Consider the following 23,081-nt stretch of genomic DNA (forward strand, 5'->3'; position numbering starts at 1 on the left):
AGGATGTATCCATTCTGTTAGCATGCAAACAAAACTTTCTAGTTCATTGACCTTTTAATGCAAGAAATCAACAAAATCACTAAATACGTTCATCCTACCTCTGAAGTGAACATTAGTAAAAAGATCTTGGATGCAGTTATGGGGGACTCACAATATTTGGTGGTATCTTAATTCCCCCACCCCCTTTCTTTTCCCTGTTGTGTTCATTCCTAGGAGGAGATTTTGCAAGCATTTTAGTTCTAAATTTATGCGTGTGTCCTTTCAGTGTGCAAGTTTTTCTTTAGGATGTGTTCGGGTCAGGCCATCAGTCTCAGCGTCAAGTTCCCAAATGAGCATGTTTAATATATTTAGTCACCAGCGTCCCATCAAGGGGAAAGATGAATCTCTGAGAACAATCATAGCTTAAAGCAAAGCATGCAAATCATACAAATAAAATGTATATTTCACATGATTTCCTATAATACTTAGTAATTAATCGAACTTCATAGGAAATAGCAATGGGCACCTTGATTAAAAAAAAAAAAAGACCTCAGTGACAATAAAATCATCATAACAAAATTTAAAAAGAAAAGACAATGAGATTGGTTATAATAACTAGAGACTGAAGAGGAGATGAGGATGAAATTCCATATAAAAGAGAATAGGAAAGAATTTAAAATAAGAATGAAAAGGAATCAGAGAACTAAAACAAAAATGAGTGAAAATATCTTAGAAAATTAACTGTATTACAAAATACATATAAACCGGCAAACCCCTAGAAATATCAGGCCAAACAAATGTAAGGGTCCGGCGGAGCTTCGGAGAAAGAGACCACACAAGAGACTGGCTCCATGCAATTGGCAAAAGGGGATTTATTAATTCAGCATGCTGAGGTTCCAGGCTCACTCAGGAAGATAGAGCAGCCCAGAGCCCAGAGCAGAGGTCAAGCCGAGCTTAAGTACACTTTTTGGAGAGGGCGGGGGGCTTTGCATACATCAGAACAAATCATCATGAGGCAGGGGAAAACTGAACAACAACTCTGAGACAGGATTAGTACATTCATTGGCGGGAACAGTCTGGGCAGGGGTGATTGGTCACTCCTAAGCGGGGTACACATTTAAACTGATTGGTTTTGGGACCTGGATGCTTACGTGCCGAGCTACTTGGAGCCCTTAGCTATTAAACAACCAGGGAACCAGGAGAAATATTTACTGGGCAGTTCAGGTATTGTCCTAACAGCTACAGGGATTACAGGTTCCAGGGGTAGCATTGGAATTTTAACAATACCTGGTCTTTTACTCTTTAGCCCAGGCCTTGCAATTTAGAGACTTTACAGTGCCCAGTCTTTTACACTTTAGCTCAGGCTTTTGCAGCTTAGAATCAGCTTAGAAATTTTACCTTTACACAAAAGGCATAAACAAAACCAAGGAAATCTTCACAAAAACCTGAAAGTAATATAACTGAAATGGAGAAATATCTGTCCGGGATTTCTAATTTTTCAAAAGCTAAGGCTTTGTGTGGTTTGGGGGATGCAAATATTGTGGAAATACATTCTCAGTACTGGATTCTTTACTCAGAGACATGGGTCTATCCAATGTAGAAATTGCCTAATAAACCCTGTGGGCATGGAGGCTGGAGACTAATCTGTAGTGCAGACTCCAATTATGGAATTCTGTACTCAGTGGTCTTGTAGTGCGCATGATTCCAAGTCACTGAGGCTTTTCCTACAACCTCTTGGAGCATGAGAGACATGGCCTGGTTTCAGAATCTGTGGCTTCTTCTGAGAACTCAGTGAAAATACCATTCTCCCTGATCCTGTCCCAGCACTTCTGGAATCTTCTGTCCCTTGAATTCTCAACTAGCAGTTCTTTCTCACTATCATTATTCCCAAAGCACCAGTTTGAAAGAGGCCGTGCCTCTGTGATCCTCTACTCTACAGAACGTCCACAGCAGCAACATACCTCTTCCTGATGAGAGCCTTCAGCACATGCCTGTCACTCACTATCCTGAGCCCATATGAGGAGTAACCCTGTAAAATTCTGGGAGGATACCTGGCTACTGCATCATGGAGGTGTAAGGGATGCAGTGGTTCCTGATGAGACACCACTGAGAGTCCATGTCTTCAGGGCAATATTGTAATTCTTAAGAGGGTGGCTTTAACTTCCTGTGTGATGTTAATGGGGGTAAGTGTTCTAAATTATTCTCAGCAGGGTGGGTTGCCCATGCCTAGTATTCATTTCATGTTTATGGTACTGCAGGCTGCCCTTTGTCTACCAGAGTTACCCTTGGCCCTTGCTGTCAGACTATGATGCCATGACAGTGCCATAAACTACTATTCTTAACATAGACTACAGGGCCATGTTCTAAGTGCCCAGCTCTCTCAGCAACTCTGTGTCTGCTTTATCTCCTACTCTCACCTGATTGTGGTTATGGGTACCTCCAAACCACTGTTTTATGGCAAGTTCAGCCTTTGAATAGCTAAAAAGAAACTGGGTGGTGTTTTTCCTATATCCCAGGAAGAAAGCCTAGGTAAACTAACATGAGTGAAGAGGCTCCTAAACACACGCTCAGATTCTGCCTGGAAGGTTTGGATTTCATCAAATATTCTTTGACATTGCGGGGGAAAAAGAAGTCTCACCTTTGCTGAAATGATTGTATTTGGCCTTAGAATAGTCTACATAAGTTTCCTACATTTTTGCTTTAAAATGTCGTCCTTGTATAATCTTAGGGATTTGGGTGTTACAAGTTTTATATTTTAGAATTTCTTAGGACAGTGTTTTTATATGCTATATGAGGACTCATTTTGACATGATGGTGTATCATGAAAAAATAGTTTGCTCAAATTTATTGTCGTGTTTCTAGGTGTTTTTTATCCATGTTTGTGTTGAGGTGCATCTGGGCTCATTCATATCTTTCTAATGGTGATAGAAACCACTGTAAATATTGGAGTTCCAGTGTCTCATGTGTATACAGAATCATTGTAAATTGGGAATAAGAAGGCGGCTTGGGAATCCTGGGCACATGGTGTTCATGTTCCTAGTCTTCTGCTGACTCTCCATACTACTTTTCAGATGGGAAGTCCTGATTTTCGGCCTCACAGTGTATGGTTGTACATTTTTACCCACATCCTCTCCAGCACTTATTATTTGAAATCTTGATGAATGCCTAACTGGCTGGCATGAGCTGAAATATCAATGGAGTTTTGGATGGTATTTCCCTGAATGCTAGATATATTTTTCATGGATTTATAGTGAACTTGTATTTGTTGTTTTGAGAACTGTCTATCTCTTGCTTTTCTCCATTTCCTAATTGGATGGGTGAGATTCTCCTCAGATCACCAGTCAGAATATTTCTCTCTCATAGCCAGCTAGTTTTCCCTACCCTGGCTTTATCCTATTTCCTCCATGAATGCATTTCCTCTTTGAGTATCTTAACATTTCTTGGTTTCATCTGGTCACAGGCTCTCCATTGTGTCACTCCTGTGTTTTCCCACGGCTTCTCTTTTTTAGCAAGCAGCTATGCACCAGTTCAAATGACTCCCACCTCTGCAAATAGTCAGCTTTTAAGACATGGGAGTCACCTTTATCTTTTGAAATACCTCTGAACTTTCTTCTTCAATGGAAGTGTTGCACATTCTACCCAAGTTGTGTGTGGAACTGTTACGTTCATGTTAAACACAGACATTTTCCTCACTATATTTTACTCTTTTTAAAGTAATAAGTTTTGACTTGGTAAATATTTTGCTGAAATACATTAAATTTTGGAAGTCTCTGGTTAATCAAATGAAGCAAGAACAACAGTTTCCCATTCCTACACAAGGTGACAGAATTGAAACTCTCATCTTACCAAGTATCGTACTTTCGGAATAAAATATTGACCATTCAGGGTATAAAATTTGAATGCTCTAGAACATCAAGGGCCATTCTCAAAAGGCTTTCAAAGAAGAATTCTACAGCATTCTTAGAAATGCTGGAAGTGCAAAGTTGACTGATTAAATGCTGATGCTAGTTTTGGGGGTATATGAATGTCAGTGTGTATATTCTGAGGGAACAGGGTTCCTATGTCCCTCATCCTGGTTTTATCCAATCAGTAGCCAGAATGATATAAGAGCTCACTTAATCTGAGGTGCCTCAGGCAGTGAAACTAATGCATACATTCTTGCTTAAAATGCACTCATCTAATTTTCAATTGGGATGATTTCAAAAATAGACATATATATGGTGATGAGATAAAGGTACTGATGAAATCTTTGTGCGACTCATTATTGGCATTATTTTCTCCAGAGCGTCTGTGAGAAACCTCCAGAGGTTTCTGCTTCTAGTGTATCTGGTGAGTCCGAATCAGGAGCCAAGAACAGAATAAATGGACACAGAGAAGGTAAGAGTCATGAATAATGCAAAATACATTGCGGAGCCTATTGCCTTAATCCATGAGCACTAGTATATTATAATTGTTCAAGGAGAGTATGTATTACCTGATAAGGACGAAGAAATATAATGAGTCATATGGTATTAGGTTTCTGTCACAGGCTACACTGGGGATATTGCTAAAGGATCTGAATTAGGAATTGCATTTTGAGACATGCTTCCATCAAAGTACAGTAGAAATCAGAGAGAAGAAGAGGATATGAACACTGAGACAGGCATTAATTAATTACAGGGTATCAATGAAGAAAGAGGCAACAGCTGTAGTCAGTGGAGTCAAGGACACTCAGGTACATATGAGCAGGGAAAAGAGCAGCTTTTTGATAATCTGGGGAGCATATTTGAGTTGCCAGGTCCAAAACTGAATGAAGTGTAGAGTGAAAATTTTCCAACCTTCTTAACTTAGTCACAGTTGGAATCGAATTGAGCAGTGAAGAAGGAATCCCATATTGCTAGGTTTGTTTATCCATGTATACAATATAATGACACATAAAATCTTGCTAGTCTGTACAAAGAATTTATGGAGCAGAAACACCAATTAGGAGAGTGGAAAGAAATAGGAATGATTACGGATTGGTCGCCAAATTCCCAGATAGCTAAAATTAAATTTGGAAAGATTAGACCTTCTTCGAAACTTCCATTTGAGTGGATCATCTTAGGGAGAATCCCAGGGCTATGTTCAAGTTAAGGTAGAGGTATTGGATGCCAACAGCATTTACACTGGAGCTCTCAAACTGTAGTGTAGTGTATGGTCAGTTGGGGCCAGGAGGTTCTCCCTGTGACTCAGAAGTTCTTTCCTTCTACATTTGCTTTATGTTCTTAGGTGACTCCAGTGATCCTAGTTTGCCAACAGCATTTTTGTAGCCAAGAAAATAATGTTCCTGTGGGACATCAAAGAGCATTCTAGTAGATCCTACACACCAGAATAGAAGATGATCAAGCGCCAGGATAAATATTGCTATACTTCTGAGCATAATTCTTAGGTAGTGGGGATAACTAAAAGACCAAAATTTAGAAATCATTTTCTCAGATAAATTTTCTACATTGGTATAGATAGGAAGGAGTTGGAATGACCCATGCAAACAATGCATAGTGGAAAGAATCAAGTCTCCCACACCAGAAGTTTGTGTTTGTCTGTTTGTTTTTTTGTTTGTTGTTTTGCTTGAATCAGCTAGAAGGAAGGGGAAATGTGGGAGAAAATAAAGAAGTTAGCAAGGGTATTTTGGAGGGGAAAATGAGAGAAGGCAATTCAGCATTTTTCAGTGTGCCTGCCTTCAAACCAAAAGTGAGATGATACCTGGTCCACAGATGATTGAAACAAGTAGGGACTGGAAAAATGAGGGCAACCCTCCTGCACACCTACCAGGCACCACCATGTGTGTGACATCCATAAGAGTGATTTAGATCAGTGACCTAGTGTTTCTGAAGCTGTTTTTTTTTTAAAGATAGTTACTTATTATTAATATGGTTATAGTGTTATATGATGATGATGATGATGACACGGATTATGATTTTAATTTTTATATGATATTGGTGCTTTGGAATGAAACCATGTCCCTGGTGCTGCAAGAATAAACTCCATTCCTGTGCTTAATTCTGATCTCTAGATGCCTCATTTTCTGCTCTTCAGAACTTTCAGAAAATATGTGATCTCATGTCTGGGTGTTTTATGTCACACTCATGTTTTTCAACAGAATTCTTTAAGAAATTTATTCCACCTATACTAAGACATTTTCTAACATGTTCATATAAAAGACTTTGAAACACAATACTTCAGTCCTATCGGTCAATTCTGCTTCCTTTCAGATCCCAGTTTTCTGTGGATGCTATATCTAAATTCTTTATGGTTTCTCACATTTTTTTCAGATGCAGGACATGTATCTTTGGTTAAGGGTGAAAAAGTCAACATTCTATTGCCCCAAACAAAGAAAGCAGGATTAGAAGATGTGCCAGGGTCCCAGACGGGTATGTAAAACACACACATATATGTATTACCTGTTATTCTAAATGCATATATCTAGTCAAATTAATTCAGAAAAAGAAAAAAACAGTTTGAGGAGAAATAAAGTGTACATTTCCGCAGATCTTGGATGAAAACTTTTTAATAATAAGACAAATGAGGTACAGGATACTCAGTTATTATAAAATGGATTAAAGAATTCATAGGTCACTTGACATGTGTACTGCCATCTGACTACTTCAGTTTTGACATTGAAGTTCTCAGGTTTCTCTTTTGCTTCTCTAAATACAGATGACTGTGGTCCCAGATTGTGCATCTTCACATTTGTATACGTAATTTGCCTAGATATTTATGATGATGCCAAAGGTGTTCTTATTATTTGAAACTTAACTACAAGTTTTAATTACTAAAGATATTTTCTCCATGTTGATTTGCTACATTTCAGTCTTGTCATTGTACTCAACAAAATCCACAAACACAAAACCCCCAAGCGAATGTAGCCTGTATCAATGCAAACAAAAATTATTATCACTCAGACTGAGCTCTCTACTTATTTCAAAGAGTCATGAATGTGTTTTTCTTAATATTCAGGTTTTATGGATTATATATTTCACTTGCTTTTCAGGCTCTGAGGATATACATGCTTCCTACAAGGTAATTCATCTTCTATGTTTATGTGATATTATTAAAGAGTATGCTGAATGTACTGTAAAATACTTACATAATATCTTCTCTGCATGCACATCAAGCCGACCACCAAAAGCAAAGATACAGCTCCCCAAAAACCGAAAAGGAAGAATAGAGCAAAAACTCTGGAATCCGGTAACTGTTTCAGTACAGCTTCTATAAACCCGCCTATGTTTAAACCTTGGAAATGATAGCAATCTTCTCACTCCTGATATATCCATTTTCTGCCATGTGTTGGGAGGATTTGCCCCATGGGGTCTGTGTTGCTGCTGCATCCACATTTCAAAATATTTCTGTAAATGTCTGAGGAAATGATGTTTTAAAATAACCTCTATCATAGGCGTCTACAATTAAACTTCATGACACCTGTTAGTTGGGTTGTGGGCCTCATTTTTCTTCCCACCCAAATTTTAAAAATAGGTCTGGGGAGAAGGATTGAAGTGCAGAATCCTGATATCCTGAGGAATTCTAGTTTTTTGGAAGCCGAGATATCAAGGCCAGTCTGTGAAATACAGGAAAATCTCATTTATAAGGCAATGTGCACACTACTGTGACATCTAGTGTATCAACCAAATGCATCAAACTTGAGTGATGTTTTATAGACAACATCATTTCATGACTTTGACTTTGACAACTCTTGTGGGAAGTTTGAGGCAAGAAATAATAAGATGTATGATCATATGTACTTTAGTTCATCCCTTGTTTCTAAAGTGAACATTTGCTGGTGAACACTCTTTCCTGAAATTTTATCTCAGAGTAGTCAATCCATAAATCCTTCCACATCCCAATGGAGTGTTTGCTCATTATTCTTTGTCTTTGACTTGTTGTTTGTTTGTTACCTGTGTATGCTAAAAACAGAACCCAGATCCTTTTGGAGACAAGCCTTCCATTCAGGCCTGCATCAACCTCATAGTGCAATTTGCATTCTCATTATTCATCTCCAGTCATGAACATGCCCCTCAAGTTCACATGCCCACAGAATTGAGATGGTTCCAGAAATATATGTGCCCATGACATAGATGACATTCTTTGGTATATGTATGTCCAAGCACCTTAATATTTCCAGGCATCTTTCACAATGCAAGTCTTCCTCAATCTATCTTTAGCCCGTTTTTTAGTGACATGAACTTCTGGCAGTTTTCACCAATCTCTGTATTATCAGACACATGGCATCCCCCTTAACCCTTGTCTCTATGTCATGCTATATAGCCTTCCACTTTTACACCATTCTCTGCCTCTGGCCGATGGCCTCACTCCTCAAGTCTCCATTCATCCCTACCTCTAGAAAAGACACCATCCACGCCATGTGTTATTGCCTCAGACACTTACCTGACACTTTATTATGGGTGTTCAAACCAATTTGTTGTAAAAGTAGTCCCTGAAGTCCAGGACCTTGAGAATTAGACAGAGAAGGAATAATTTACAGGTCAAGTGGTTGTTACCCAGTACAATAAGGGTCATGTTTTGAGGTAGCTAACACCAGAGAAGCAAAACCAGTTGATTTCAGGCACCAAGACCCGAATCTTTTCAAAAACAGAGGACCCTAACAGAAGAAATGAAGGCAAAGGGAATGAAAGGAATATGTGGTTTACTGTCAAAGATATCACAGTGATCATATACACACATATATTTTTGTTGACACCAATGTTACACGCAGTGGTTCATTAAAAATTATTATTAGGAAAAAACATAGGAGACAGTGTGAAGTTTTCTTTTTTCCATTGTAATCTCAACATTGTTTTTCTACAAAATATCATTTTTCCTCGAATGGTTGAATCTTTGAGATATGCATTGAACAAAGTGACCTCCATTGTCTCTGAAGTATTGGATTAGTAAAACTACTCCCCAAATCACTCAATATGCCCTGGGGGAAGAAGGACTCCTCTGTAATAAAAAGCTTAGTGGGAGGCTGAGACAGGCTGATGTCAGGTTTCCAGTGAGCCAGGGAATATTCAGTCACTCTGTCTCCAAAAAAATTGAAGGCCTCGGATTTGAAGATCGGGCTACAGTTCTTGCCAGGATACACTTGGCTCTGGGTACAACCACCAAGTTCACACAACAATCAAAAAAATTCAAGCAACATGAACATTCACGTAAAATTAAGCTTCACTTGAAAATAAAATTTTAGGATTCTTACAGTTATGTTTTTGTTGGCTAGAAATTCACTCAGTCTAACTCTTTTAAGTAATTTAAGTACATCTGTGCATTCATCCCCAGAGTCACCTGAGAATATGTCAGCATCACCAGAGAAGGAAACGACTGATAGCATGGAAAAGAGCAATCTGCAGGTCTGTAAATGTGTCAATATTAATTCACGTTTTATTTTTCTTTTTTTCTTATGAAGGGAAATTATGCCAAACAAAATGACCTCACACAAGACTTACGTGGAAATCAAACATCATAATTTAATATTTAAGTCTAAAGAATGTAATAGGACATGAAAATAGCTTTAGAAATCAAGGAAGCAGAATCTTAAAAGTAACCTTCATTTCATATCAATAGAGAAAATTTTTTGAATATTGTTTCAGTTTTCTTCTTGGTGACGTCCTCATATCATAAGGAAAAAATTTAATACTCTGAAAGATCAATCAAATTCTGAAAATACTTAACCTGTAATGGCCAGTGAAGACATTTCTGTTAAATGATCATCATTCCCAAAGGCTCAAAATTTTACTTTCCCATTTCCACTAATCCATGCCGGTCTTAAAGATTCCATTCTCCCTTGACTCCACTATGTAAGTTGAGGCAGGAAACGGGCTTAAATGAGAAATCAAAGGGCCTGTTGAAGGAGTCACATCCTTTCAGGATGTATCCATTCTGTTAGCATGCAAACAAAACTTTCTAGTTCATTGACCTTTTAATGCAAGAAATCAACAAAATCACTAAATACGTTCATCCTACCTCTGAAGTGAACATTAGTAAAAAGATCTTGGATGCAGTTATGGGGGACTCACAATATTTGGTGGTATCTTAATTCCCCCACCCCCTTTCTTTTCCCTGTTGTGTTCATTCCTAGGAGGAGATTTTGCAAGCATTTTAGTTCTAAATTTATGCGTGTGTCCTTTCAGTGTGCAAGTTTTTCTTTAGGATGTGTTCGGGTCAGGCCATCAGTCTCAGCGTCAAGTTCCCAAATGAGCATGTTTAATATATTTAGTCACCAGCGTCCCATCAAGGGGAAAGATGAATCTCTGAGAACAATCATAGCTTAAAGCAAAGCATGCAAATCATACAAATAAAATGTATATTTCACATGATTTCCTATAATACTTAGTAATTAATCGAACTTCATAGGAAATAGCAATGGGCACCTTGATTAAAAAAAAAAAAAGACCTCAGTGACAATAAAATCATCATAACAAAATTTAAAAAGAAAAGACAATGAGATTGGTTATAATAACTAGAGACTGAAGAGGAGATGAGGATGAAATTCCATATAAAAGAGAATAGGAAAGAATTTAAAATAAGAATGAAAAGGAATCAGAGAACTAAAACAAAAATGAGTGAAAATATCTTAGAAAATTAACTGTATTACAAAATACATATAAACCGGCAAACCCCTAGAAATATCAGGCCAAACAAATGTAAGGGTCCGGCGGAGCTTCGGAGAAAGAGACCACACAAGAGACTGGCTCCATGCAATTGGCAAAAGGGGATTTATTAATTCAGCATGCTGAGGTTCCAGGCTCACTCAGGAAGATAGAGCAGCCCAGAGCCCAGAGCAGAGGTCAAGCCGAGCTTAAGTACACTTTTTGGAGAGGGCGGGGGGCTTTGCATACATCAGAACAAATCATCATGAGGCAGGGGAAAACTGAACAACAACTCTGAGACAGGATTAGTACATTCATTGGCGGGAACAGTCTGGGCAGGGGTGATTGGTCACTCCTAAGCGGGGTACACATTTAAACTGATTGGTTTTGGGACCTGGATGCTTACGTGCCGAGCTACTTGGAGCCCTTAGCTATTAAACAACCAGGGAACCAGGAGAAATATTTACTGGGCAGTTCAGGTATTGTCCTAACAGCTACAGGGATTACAGGTTCCAGGGGTAGCATTGGAATTTTAACAATACCTGGTCTTTTACTCTTTAGCCCAGGCCTTGCAATTTAGAGACTTTACAGTGCCCAGTCTTTTACACTTTAGCTCAGGCTTTTGCAGCTTAGAATCAGCTTAGAAATTTTACCTTTACACAAAAGGCATAAACAAAACCAAGGAAATCTTCACAAAAACCTGAAAGTAATATAACTGAAATGGAGAAATATCTGTCCGGGATTTCTAATTTTTCAAAAGCTAAGGCTTTGTGTGGTTTGGGGGATGCAAATATTGTGGAAATACATTCTCAGTACTGGATTCTTTACTCAGAGACATGGGTCTATCCAATGTAGAAATTGCCTAATAAACCCTGTGGGCATGGAGGCTGGAGACTAATCTGTAGTGCAGACTCCAATTATGGAATTCTGTACTCAGTGGTCTTGTAGTGCGCATGATTCCAAGTCACTGAGGCTTTTCCTACAACCTCTTGGAGCATGAGAGACATGGCCTGGTTTCAGAATCTGTGGCTTCTTCTGAGAACTCAGTGAAAATACCATTCTCCCTGATCCTGTCCCAGCACTTCTGGAATCTTCTGTCCCTTGAATTCTCAACTAGCAGTTCTTTCTCACTATCATTATTCCCAAAGCACCAGTTTGAAAGAGGCCGTGCCTCTGTGATCCTCTACTCTACAGAACGTCCACAGCAGCAACATACCTCTTCCTGATGAGAGCCTTCAGCACATGCCTGTCACTCACTATCCTGAGCCCATATGAGGAGTAACCCTGTAAAATTCTGGGAGGATACCTGGCTACTGCATCATGGAGGTGTAAGGGATGCAGTGGTTCCTGATGAGACACCACTGAGAGTCCATGTCTTCAGGGCAATATTGTAATTCTTAAGAGGGTGGCTTTAACTTCCTGTGTGATGTTAATGGGGGTAAGTGTTCTAAATTATTCTCAGCAGGGTGGGTTGCCCATGCCTAGTATTCATTTCATGTTTATGGTACTGCAGGCTGCCCTTTGTCTACCAGAGTTACCCTTGGCCCTTGCTGTCAGACTATGATGCCATGACAGTGCCATAAACTACTATTCTTAACATAGACTACAGGGCCATGTTCTAAGTGCCCAGCTCTCTCAGCAACTCTGTGTCTGCTTTATCTCCTACTCTCACCTGATTGTGGTTATGGGTACCTCCAAACCACTGTTTTATGGCAAGTTCAGCCTTTGAATAGCTAAAAAGAAACTGGGTGGTGTTTTTCCTATATCCCAGGAAGAAAGCCTAGGTAAACTAACATGAGTGAAGAGGCTCCTAAACACACGCTCAGATTCTGCCTGGAAGGTTTGGATTTCATCAAATATTCTTTGACATTGCGGGGGAAAAAGAAGTCTCACCTTTGCTGAAATGATTGTATTTGGCCTTAGAATAGTCTACATAAGTTTCCTACATTTTTGCTTTAAAATGTCGTCCTTGTATAATCTTAGGGATTTGGGTGTTACAAGTTTTATATTTTAGAATTTCTTAGGACAGTGTTTTTATATGCTATATGAGGACTCATTTTGACATGATGGTGTATCATGAAAAAATAGTTTGCTCAAATTTATTGTCGTGTTTCTAGGTGTTTTTTATCCATGTTTGTGTTGAGGTGCATCTGGGCTCATTCATATCTTTCTAATGGTGATAGAAACCACTGTAAATATTGGAGTTCCAGTGTCTCATGTGTATACAGAATCATTGTAAATTGGGAATAAGAAGGCGGCTTGGGAATCCTGGGCACATGGTGTTCATGTTCCTAGTCTTCTGCTGACTCTCCATACTACTTTTCAGATGGGAAGTCCTGATTTTCGGCCTCACAGTGTATGGTTGTACATTTTTACCCACATCCTCTCCAGCACTTATTATTTGAAATCTTGATGAATGCCTAACTGGCTGGCATGAGCTGAAATATCAATGGAGTTTTGGATGGTATTTCCCTGAATGCTAGATATATTTTTCATGGATTTATAGTGAACTTGTATTTGTTGTTTTGAGAACTGTCTATCTCTTGCTTTTCTCCATTTCCTAATTGGATGGGTGAGATTCTCCTCAGATCACCAGTCAGAATATTTCTCTCTCATAGCCAGCTAGTTTTCCCTACCCTGGCTTTATCCTATTTCCTCCATGAATGCATTTCCTCTTTGAGTATCTTAACATTTCTTGGTTTCATCTGGTCACAGGCTCTCCATTGTGTCACTCCTGTGTTTTCCCACGGCTTCTCTTTTTTAGCAAGCAGCTATGCACCAGTTCAAATGACTCCCACCTCTGCAAATAGTCAGCTTTTAAGACATGGGAGTCACCTTTATCTTTTGAAATACCTCTGAACTTTCTTCTTCAATGGAAGTGTTGCACATTCTACCCAAGTTGTGTGTGGAACTGTTATGTTCATGTTAAACACAGACATTTTCCTCACTATATTTTACTCTTTTTAAAGTAATAAGTTTTGACTTGGTAAATATTTTGCTGAAATACATTAAATTTTGGAAGTCTCTGGTTAATCAAATGAAGCAAGAACAACAGTTTCCCATTCCTACACAAGGTGACAGAATTGAAACTCTCATCTTACCAAGTATCGTACTTTCGGAATAAAATATTGACCATTCAGGGTATAAAATTTGAATGCTCTAGAACATCAAGGGCCATTCTCAAAAGGCTTTCAAAGAAGAATTCTACAGCATTCTTAGAAATGCTGGAAGTGCAAAGTTGACTGATTAAATGCTGATGCTAGTTTTGGGGGTATATGAATGTCAGTGTGTATATTCTGAGGGAACAGGGTTCCTATGTCCCTCATCCTGGTTTTATCCAATCAGTAGCCAGAATGATATAAGAGCTCACTTAATCTGAGGTGCCTCAGGCAGTGAAACTAATGCATACATTCTTGCTTAAAATGCACTCATCTAATTTTCAATTGGGATGATTTCAAAAATAGACATATATATGGTGATGAGATAAAGGTACTGATGAAATCTTTGTGCGACTCATTATTGGCATTATTTTCTCCAGAGCGTCTGTGAGAAACCTCCAGAGGTTTCTGCTTCTAGTGTATCTGGTGAGTCCGAATCAGGAGCCAAGAACAGAATAAATGGACACAGAGAAGGTAAGAGTCATGAATAATGCAAAATACATTGCGGAGCCTATTGCCTTAATCCATGAGCACTAGTATATTATAATTGTTCAAGGAGAGTATGTATTACCTGATAAGGACGAAGAAATATAATGAGTCATATGGTATTAGGTTTCTGTCACAGGCTACACTGGGGATATTGCTAAAGGATCTGAATTAGGAATTGCATTTTGAGACATGCTTCCATCAAAGTACAGTAGAAATCAGAGAGAAGAAGAGGATATGAACACTGAGACAGGCATTAATTAATTACAGGGTATCAATGAAGAAAGAGGCAACAGCTGTAGTCAGTGGAGTCAAGGACACTCAGGTACATATGAGCAGGGAAAAGAGCAGCTTTTTGATAATCTGGGGAGCATATTTGAGTTGCCAGGTCCAAAACTGAATGAAGTGTAGAGTGAAAATTTTCCAACCTTCTTAACTTAGTCACAGTTGGAATCGAATTGAGCAGTGAAGAAGGAATCCCATATTGCTAGGTTTGTTTATCCATGTATACAATATAATGACACATAAAATCTTGCTAGTCTGTACAAAGAATTTATGGAGCAGAAACACCAATTAGGAGAGTGGAAAGAAATAGGAATGATTACGGATTGGTCGCCAAATTCCCAGATAGCTAAAATTAAATTTGGAAAGATTAGACCTTCTTCGAAACTTCCATTTGAGTGGATCATCTTAGGGAGAATCCCAGGGCTATGTTCAAGTTAAGGTAGAGGTATTGGATGCCAACAGCATTTACACTGGAGCTCTCAAACTGTAGTGTAGTGTATGGTCAGTTGGGGCCAGGAGGTTCTCCCTGTGACTCAGAAGTTCTTTCCTTCTACATTTGCTTTATGTTCTTAGGTGACTCCAGTGATCCTAGTTTGCCAACAGCATTTTTGTAGCCAAGAAAATAATGTTCCTGTGGGACATCAAAGAGCATTCTAGTAGATCCTACACACCAGAATAGAAGATGATCAAGCGCCAGGATAAATATTGCTATACTTCTGAGCATAATTCTTAGGTAGTGGGGATAACTAAAAGACCAAAATTTAGAAATCATTTTCTCAGATAAATTTTCTACATTGGTATAGATAGGAAGGAGTTGGAATGACCCATGCAAACAATGCATAGTGGAAAGAATCAAGTCTCCCACACCAGAAGTTTGTGTTTGTCTGTTTGTTTTTTTGTTTGTTGTTTTGCTTGAATCAGCTAGAAGGAAGGGGAAATGTGGGAGAAAATAAAGAAGTTAGCAAGGGTATTTTGGAGGGGAAAATGAGAGAAGGCAATTCAGCATTTTTCAGTGTGCCTGCCTTCAAACCAAAAGTGAGATGATACCTGGTCCACAGATGATTGAAACAAGTAGGGACTGGAAAAATGAGGGCAACCCTCCTGCACACCTACCAGGCACCACCATGTGTGTGACATCCATAAGAGTGATTTAGATCAGTGACCTAGTGTTTCTGAAGCTGTTTTTTTTTTAAAGATAGTTACTTATTATTAATATGGTTATAGTGTTATATGATGATGATGATGATGACACGGATTATGATTTTAATTTTTATATGATATTGGTGCTTTGGAATGAAACCATGTCCCTGGTGCTGCAAGAATAAACTCCATTCCTGTGCTTAATTCTGATCTCTAGATGCCTCATTTTCTGCTCTTCAGAACTTTCAGAAAATATGTGATCTCATGTCTGGGTGTTTTATGTCACACTCATGTTTTTCAACAGAATTCTTTAAGAAATTTATTCCACCTATACTAAGACATTTTCTAACATGTTCATATAAAAGACTTTGAAACACAATACTTCAGTCCTATCGGTCAATTCTGCTTCCTTTCAGATCCCAGTTTTCTGTGGATGCTATATCTAAATTCTTTATGGTTTCTCACATTTTTTTCAGATGCAGGACATGTATCTTTGGTTAAGGGTGAAAAAGTCAACATTCTATTGCCCCAAACAAAGAAAGCAGGATTAGAAGATGTGCCAGGGTCCCAGACGGGTATGTAAAACACACACATATATGTATTACCTGTTATTCTAAATGCATATATCTAGTCAAATTAATTCAGAAAAAGAAAAAAACAGTTTGAGGAGAAATAAAGTGTACATTTCCGCAGATCTTGGATGAAAACTTTTTAATAATAAGACAAATGAGGTACAGGATACTCAGTTATTATAAAATGGATTAAAGAATTCATAGGTCACTTGACATGTGTACTGCCATCTGACTACTTCAGTTTTGACATTGAAGTTCTCAGGTTTCTCTTTTGCTTCTCTAAATACAGATGACTGTGGTCCCAGATTGTGCATCTTCACATTTGTATACGTAATTTGCCTAGATATTTATGATGATGCCAAAGGTGTTCTTATTATTTGAAACTTAACTACAAGTTTTAATTACTAAAGATATTTTCTCCATGTTGATTTGCTACATTTCAGTCTTGTCATTGTACTCAACAAAATCCACAAACACAAAACCCCCAAGCGAATGTAGCCTGTATCAATGCAAACAAAAATTATTATCACTCAGACTGAGCTCTCTACTTATTTCAAAGAGTCATGAATGTGTTTTTCTTAATATTCAGGTTTTATGGATTATATATTTCACTTGCTTTTCAGGCTCTGAGGATATACATGCTTCCTACAAGGTAATTCATCTTCTATGTTTATGTGATATTATTAAAGAGTATGCTGAATGTACTGTAAAATACTTACATAATATCTTCTCTGCATGCACATCAAGCCGACCACCAAAAGCAAAGATACAGCTCCCCAAAAACCGAAAAGGAAGAATAGAGCAAAAACTCTGGAATCCGGTAACTGTTTCAGTACAGCTTCTATAAACCCGCCTATGTTTAAACCTTGGAAATGATAGCAATCTTCTCACTCCTGATATATCCATTTTCTGCCATGTGTTGGGAGGATTTGCCCCATGGGGTCTGTGTTGCTGCTGCATCCACATTTCAAAATATTTCTGTAAATGTCTGAGGAAATGATGTTTTAAAATAACCTCTATCATAGGCGTCTACAATTAAACTTCATGACACCTGTTAGTTGGGTTGTGGGCCTCATTTTTCTTCCCACCCAAATTTTAAAAATAGGTCTGGGGAGAAGGATTGAAGTGCAGAATCCTGATATCCTGAGGAATTCTAGTTTTTTGGAAGCCGAGATATCAAGGCCAGTCTGTGAAATACAGGAAAATCTCATTTATAAGGCAATGTGCACACTACTGTGACATCTAGTGTATCAACCAAATGCATCAAACTTGAGTGATGTTTTATAGACAACATCATTTCATGACTTTGACTTTGACAACTCTTGTGGGAAGTTTGAGGCAAGAAATAATAAGATGTATGATCATATGTACTTTAGTTCATCCCTTGTTTCTAAAGTGAACATTTGCTGGTGAACACTCTTTCCTGAAATTTTATCTCAGAGTAGTCAATCCATAAATCCTTCCACATCCCAATGGAGTGTTTGCTCATTATTCTTTGTCTTTGACTTGTTGTTTGTTTGTTACCTGTGTATGCTAAAAACAGAACCCAGATCCTTTTGGAGACAAGCCTTCCATTCAGGCCTGCATCAACCTCATAGTGCAATTTGCATTCTCATTATTCATCTCCAGTCATGAACATGCCCCTCAAGTTCACATGCCCACAGAATTGAGATGGTTCCAGAAATATATGTGCCCATGACATAGATGACATTCTTTGGTATATGTATGTCCAAGCACCTTAATATTTCCAGGCATCTTTCACAATGCAAGTCTTCCTCAATCTATCTTTAGCCCGTTTTTTAGTGACATGAACTTCTGGCAGTTTTCACCAATCTCTGTATTATCAGACACATGGCATCCCCCTTAACCCTTGTCTCTATGTCATGCTATATAGCCTTCCACTTTTACACCATTCTCTGCCTCTGGCCGATGGCCTCACTCCTCAAGTCTCCATTCATCCCTACCTCTAGAAAAGACACCATCCACGCCATGTGTTATTGCCTCAGACACTTACCTGACACTTTATTATGGGTGTTCAAACCAATTTGTTGTAAAAGTAGTCCCTGAAGTCCAGGACCTTGAGAATTAGACAGAGAAGGAATAATTTACAGGTCAAGTGGTTGTTACCCAGTACAATAAGGGTCATGTTTTGAGGTAGCTAACACCAGAGAAGCAAAACCAGTTGATTTCAGGCACCAAGACCCGAATCTTTTCAAAAACAGAGGACCCTAACAGAAGAAATGAAGGCAAAGGGAATGAAAGGAATATGTGGTTTACTGTCAAAGATATCACAGTGATCATATACACACATATATTTTTGTTGACACCAATGTTACACGCAGTGGTTCATTAAAAATTATTATTAGGAAAAAACATAGGAGACAGTGTGAAGTTTTCTTTTTTCCATTGTAATCTCAACATTGTTTTTCTACAAAATATCATTTTTCCTCGAATGGTTGAATCTTTGAGATATGCATTGAACAAAGTGACCTCCATTGTCTCTGAAGTATTGGATTAGTAAAACTACTCCCCAAATCACTCAATATGCCCTGGGGGAAGAAGGACTCCTCTGTAATAAAAAGCTTAGTGGGAGGCTGAGACAGGCTGATGTCAGGTTTCCAGTGAGCCAGGGAATATTCAGTCACTCTGTCTCCAAAAAAATTGAAGGCCTCGGATTTGAAGATCGGGCTACAGTTCTTGCCAGGATACACTTGGCTCTGGGTACAACCACCAAGTTCACACAACAATCAAAAAAATTCAAGCAACATGAACATTCACGTAAAATTAAGCTTCACTTGAAAATAAAATTTTAGGATTCTTACAGTTATGTTTTTGTTGGCTAGAAATTCACTCAGTCTAACTCTTTTAAGTAATTTAAGTACATCTGTGCATTCATCCCCAGAGTCACCTGAGAATATGTCAGCATCACCAGAGAAGGAAACGACTGATAGCATGGAAAAGAGCAATCTTCAGGTCTGTAAATGTGTCAATATTAATTCACGTTTTATTTTTCTTTTTTTCTTATGAAGGGAAATTATGCCAAACAAAATGACCTCACACAAGACTTACGTGGAAATCAAACATCATAATTTAATATTTAAGTCTAAAGAATGTAATAGGACATGAAAATAGCTTTAGAAATCAAGGAAGCAGAATCTTAAAAGTAACCTTCATTTCATATCAATAGAGAAAATTTTTTGAATATTGTTTCAGTTTTCTTCTTGGTGACGTCCTCATATCATAAGGAAAAAATTTAATACTCTGAAAGATCAATCAAATTCTGAAAATACCTAACCTGTAATGGCCAGTGAAGACATTTCTGTTAAATGATCATCATTCCCAAAGGCTCAAAATTTTACTTTCCCATTTCCACTAATCCATGCCGGTCTTAAAGATTCCATTCTCCCTTGACTCCACTATGTAAGTTGAGGCAGGAAACGGGCTTAAATGAGAAATCAAAGGGCCTGTTGAAGGAGTCACATCCTTTCAGGATGTATCCATTCTGTTAGCATGCAAACAAAACTTTCTAGTTCATTGACCTTTTAATGCAAGAAATCAACAAAATCACTAAATACGTTCATCCTACCTCTGAAGTGAACATTAGTAAAAAGATCTTGGATGCAGTTATGGGGGACTCACAATATTTGGTGGTATCTTAATTCCCCCACCCCCTTTCTTTTCCCTGTTGTGTTCATTCCTAGGAGGAGATTTTGCAAGCATTTTAGTTCTAAATTTATGCGTGTGTCCTTTCAGTGTGCAAGTTTTTCTTTAGGATGTGTTCGGGTCAGGCCATCAGTCTCAGCGTCAAGTTCCCAAATGAGCATGTTTAATATATTTAGTCACCAGCGTCCCATCAAGGGGAAAGATGAATCTCTGAGAACAATCATAGCTTAAAGCAAAGCATGCAAATCATACAAATAAAATGTATATTTCACATGATTTCCTATAATACTTAGTAATTAATCGAACTTCATAGGAAATAGCAATGGGCACCTTGATTAAAAAAAAAAAAAGACCTCAGTGACAATAAAATCATCATAACAAAATTTAAAAAGAAAAGACAATGAGATTGGTTATAATAACTAGAGACTGAAGAGGAGATGAGGATGAAATTCCATATAAAAGAGAATAGGAAAGAATTTAAAATAAGAATGAAAAGGAATCAGAGAACTAAAACAAAAATGAGTGAAAATATCTTAGAAAATTAACTGTATTACAAAATACATATAAACCGGCAAACCCCTAGAAATATCAGGCCAAACAAATGTAAGGGTCCGGCGGAGCTTCGGAGAAAGAGACCACACAAGAGACTGGCTCCATGCAATTGGCAAAAGGGGATTTATTAATTCAGCATGCTGAGGTTCCAGGCTCACTCAGGAAGATAGAGCAGCCCAGAGCCCAGAGCAGAGGTCAAGCCGAGCTTAAGTACACTTTTTGGAGAGGGCGGGGGGCTTTGCATACATCAGAACAAATCATCATGAGGCAGGGGAAAACTGAACAACAACTCTGAGACAGGATTAGTACATTCATTGGCGAGAACACTATTGTATTTGTAGTGTGCAGTTTTTTTTATAATGTGTCCTGAGCACAATTTATATCTGAGTACCATGTGTGAAAATTATCATGTTATTCATGCAATTTTCATTCTCTAGAATTTCTGTTAGAGGAGATAATAAACTCCAACAATGATCAGAGCTTAAAGCAAAACTTTTATCAACTGTATATAAAATAGGTATTTCAAATGATCTCTTTTATAGCACAAAATTAATAAAAGGGTAAGGACATAACAATATTTGTCTGGCCACAAAAGATGACTTGTTGATAATACAATTATTAGGACACATTTAAAAAAAAAGAAGAGTGAAAGTGGTGGGACTAAAGATAGGCAGAAGAAGAGATAAAGAGAAAATGCAATAAAATGTTAAAAGAAAGGATTTTAAATGAGAGTAAAAAAGATCTCTCAAATGTGACCAGGGAGGGGGTGAGGGTGGCAGGGTCAGGAAGAGAGAATGGAGTAAAACTGTCATAAAAAAATTATATAGAATGTGAAAAAATTATGGGAAATCTATACAAATAATGGACAAAAATATATCAAGAACAACAATAGCGAAAGCTTAAGACTTCCTAATGTCAAGATAGTAGAAAGAAGATATTTCTGTTTAGGATTTCTAATTTTAGACACACACACATAACTTTGGGAGGTTACTGGGAAACAAATATTATCCAGCTATTTCTTTATTTTGTCTATAGCCCCTAAAGGCCTAACCTGTTATTTTGCATGAATAAGCAGAGGTCCTCCGCTCCTTTGTCCCCACCACACACAGAGAATGCTGAGGGAACTTTGCAATTTGAAGAAAACCCTCACCCTCAGTAGGAGTTCATGTATTCAGACATATGGGTCTATCTAATGTGGGAACTTCCTGACACATACTCTGTTTCATGGAGCCTGAGGACTAGTATGTAATGCAGACCACCTGACGGATTCCTGCAGTCTGTGGTCTAAAGGTGGGCAAGATTCCCTGTCTCTGAGGGGTTTCCTGGCAACCTATTGGAGCATGGCAGTCATGGCATCCTTACAGAACCTGTGATTTCTTTTGGGAACTGAAGGAAAATACCATTGCATCTGACAATGCCCAACACTCCTTGAATATTTTGTCACTTGAATTCTCAAAAAAGCACTTTACCCTCACTAATATTTTTTCTAAACTACCATTTAAAGAGATAGTGCTCTTTAGGCCTCCACACTGCTGCTAATTGTCCAACAGGCATAACACATGAATTCCTGATGAGAGTTTTCAGCACATTTCTATTACTATCCTGAGATCATATGATCAGGGATAACCTTCACCATTTTGTGAAGATAGTTGACTATGCAACTGAGAAGTTTAGACATGCAGTGGTTTAGATCTCTCCCACAGATATACATTGTAGGAACCTTTCTCAATGGTGTTTGATCTCAGGATTTTATTCAATCCCCAGGAAAGTTCTAAAGCTCCAGTGTGGTGGAAATGTGGATAAGGACTCTCAACTGAGTGTCTTAACCTTACCTGGCATGTCTGCTCAAGTTTGTTGTTCTGCAGGAGAGCATTTTTCTGCCAGACATAACTTTGGCACATGATGTCACACAACTTCAAACAATATGTTTCAATGAAAGTGTCATGATCTTTTATTCTTTAGGCAGACCAGAGGAACAAGTTCTAGCTGCCCAAAGCTCTCAGCATATCTATATCTCAGTTTCTCTTTTACATGACCCTAATTCTTGTTATGGGTGCCTCCATAACCACTGTTTTTGCCAGAAGTCCATCCCATAAAATTTAAAATATGAATGTAAATTTTTCGGGTATTCCAAGAAGAAAATATATATATAATGTAGTCAGCAAAAAGAGAATCATATTTTCGTACTCTAACTCTGCCAGGGAGATTTGGCAGTAATTCAAATACAGCTTTATATCTATGCAAAAGTCCAATCTCTCCTTTGCTGAAAAAGTTATATTTGAATTGAGAGGAATCTACATTAGTTTCCTAATTTTGCTCTAAAATATTTTCCTTTATATAATTAAGGAGATTTTTCTGTTACAACTTTATATTTTATATTCTAAAATTTCATATACTATAAAATCACTACACACAGTGATTTCATATACCTTTGGGTATTCATTTTGACATAATGTTGTGTCATGAAGAACTAATTTGCTCAAACTCAGGGCAAGTATCTCCACATGTTTTGTTTCCCATTCTTCTACTGATGGGTATCAGAGTTAGTCCTATAACTTTATAATTTTGACTTGTAGTGCTAAAACATCAAAGTTCATATGTAACATGTGCATACTGATTTCCATACATTGGGATTCAGATCAAGGAGT

This window comes from Ictidomys tridecemlineatus, unplaced genomic scaffold (assembly GCF_052094955.1).
Source record: "Ictidomys tridecemlineatus isolate mIctTri1 unplaced genomic scaffold, mIctTri1.hap1 Scaffold_764, whole genome shotgun sequence".
Lineage (NCBI taxonomy): Eukaryota > Metazoa > Chordata > Mammalia > Rodentia > Sciuridae > Ictidomys > Ictidomys tridecemlineatus.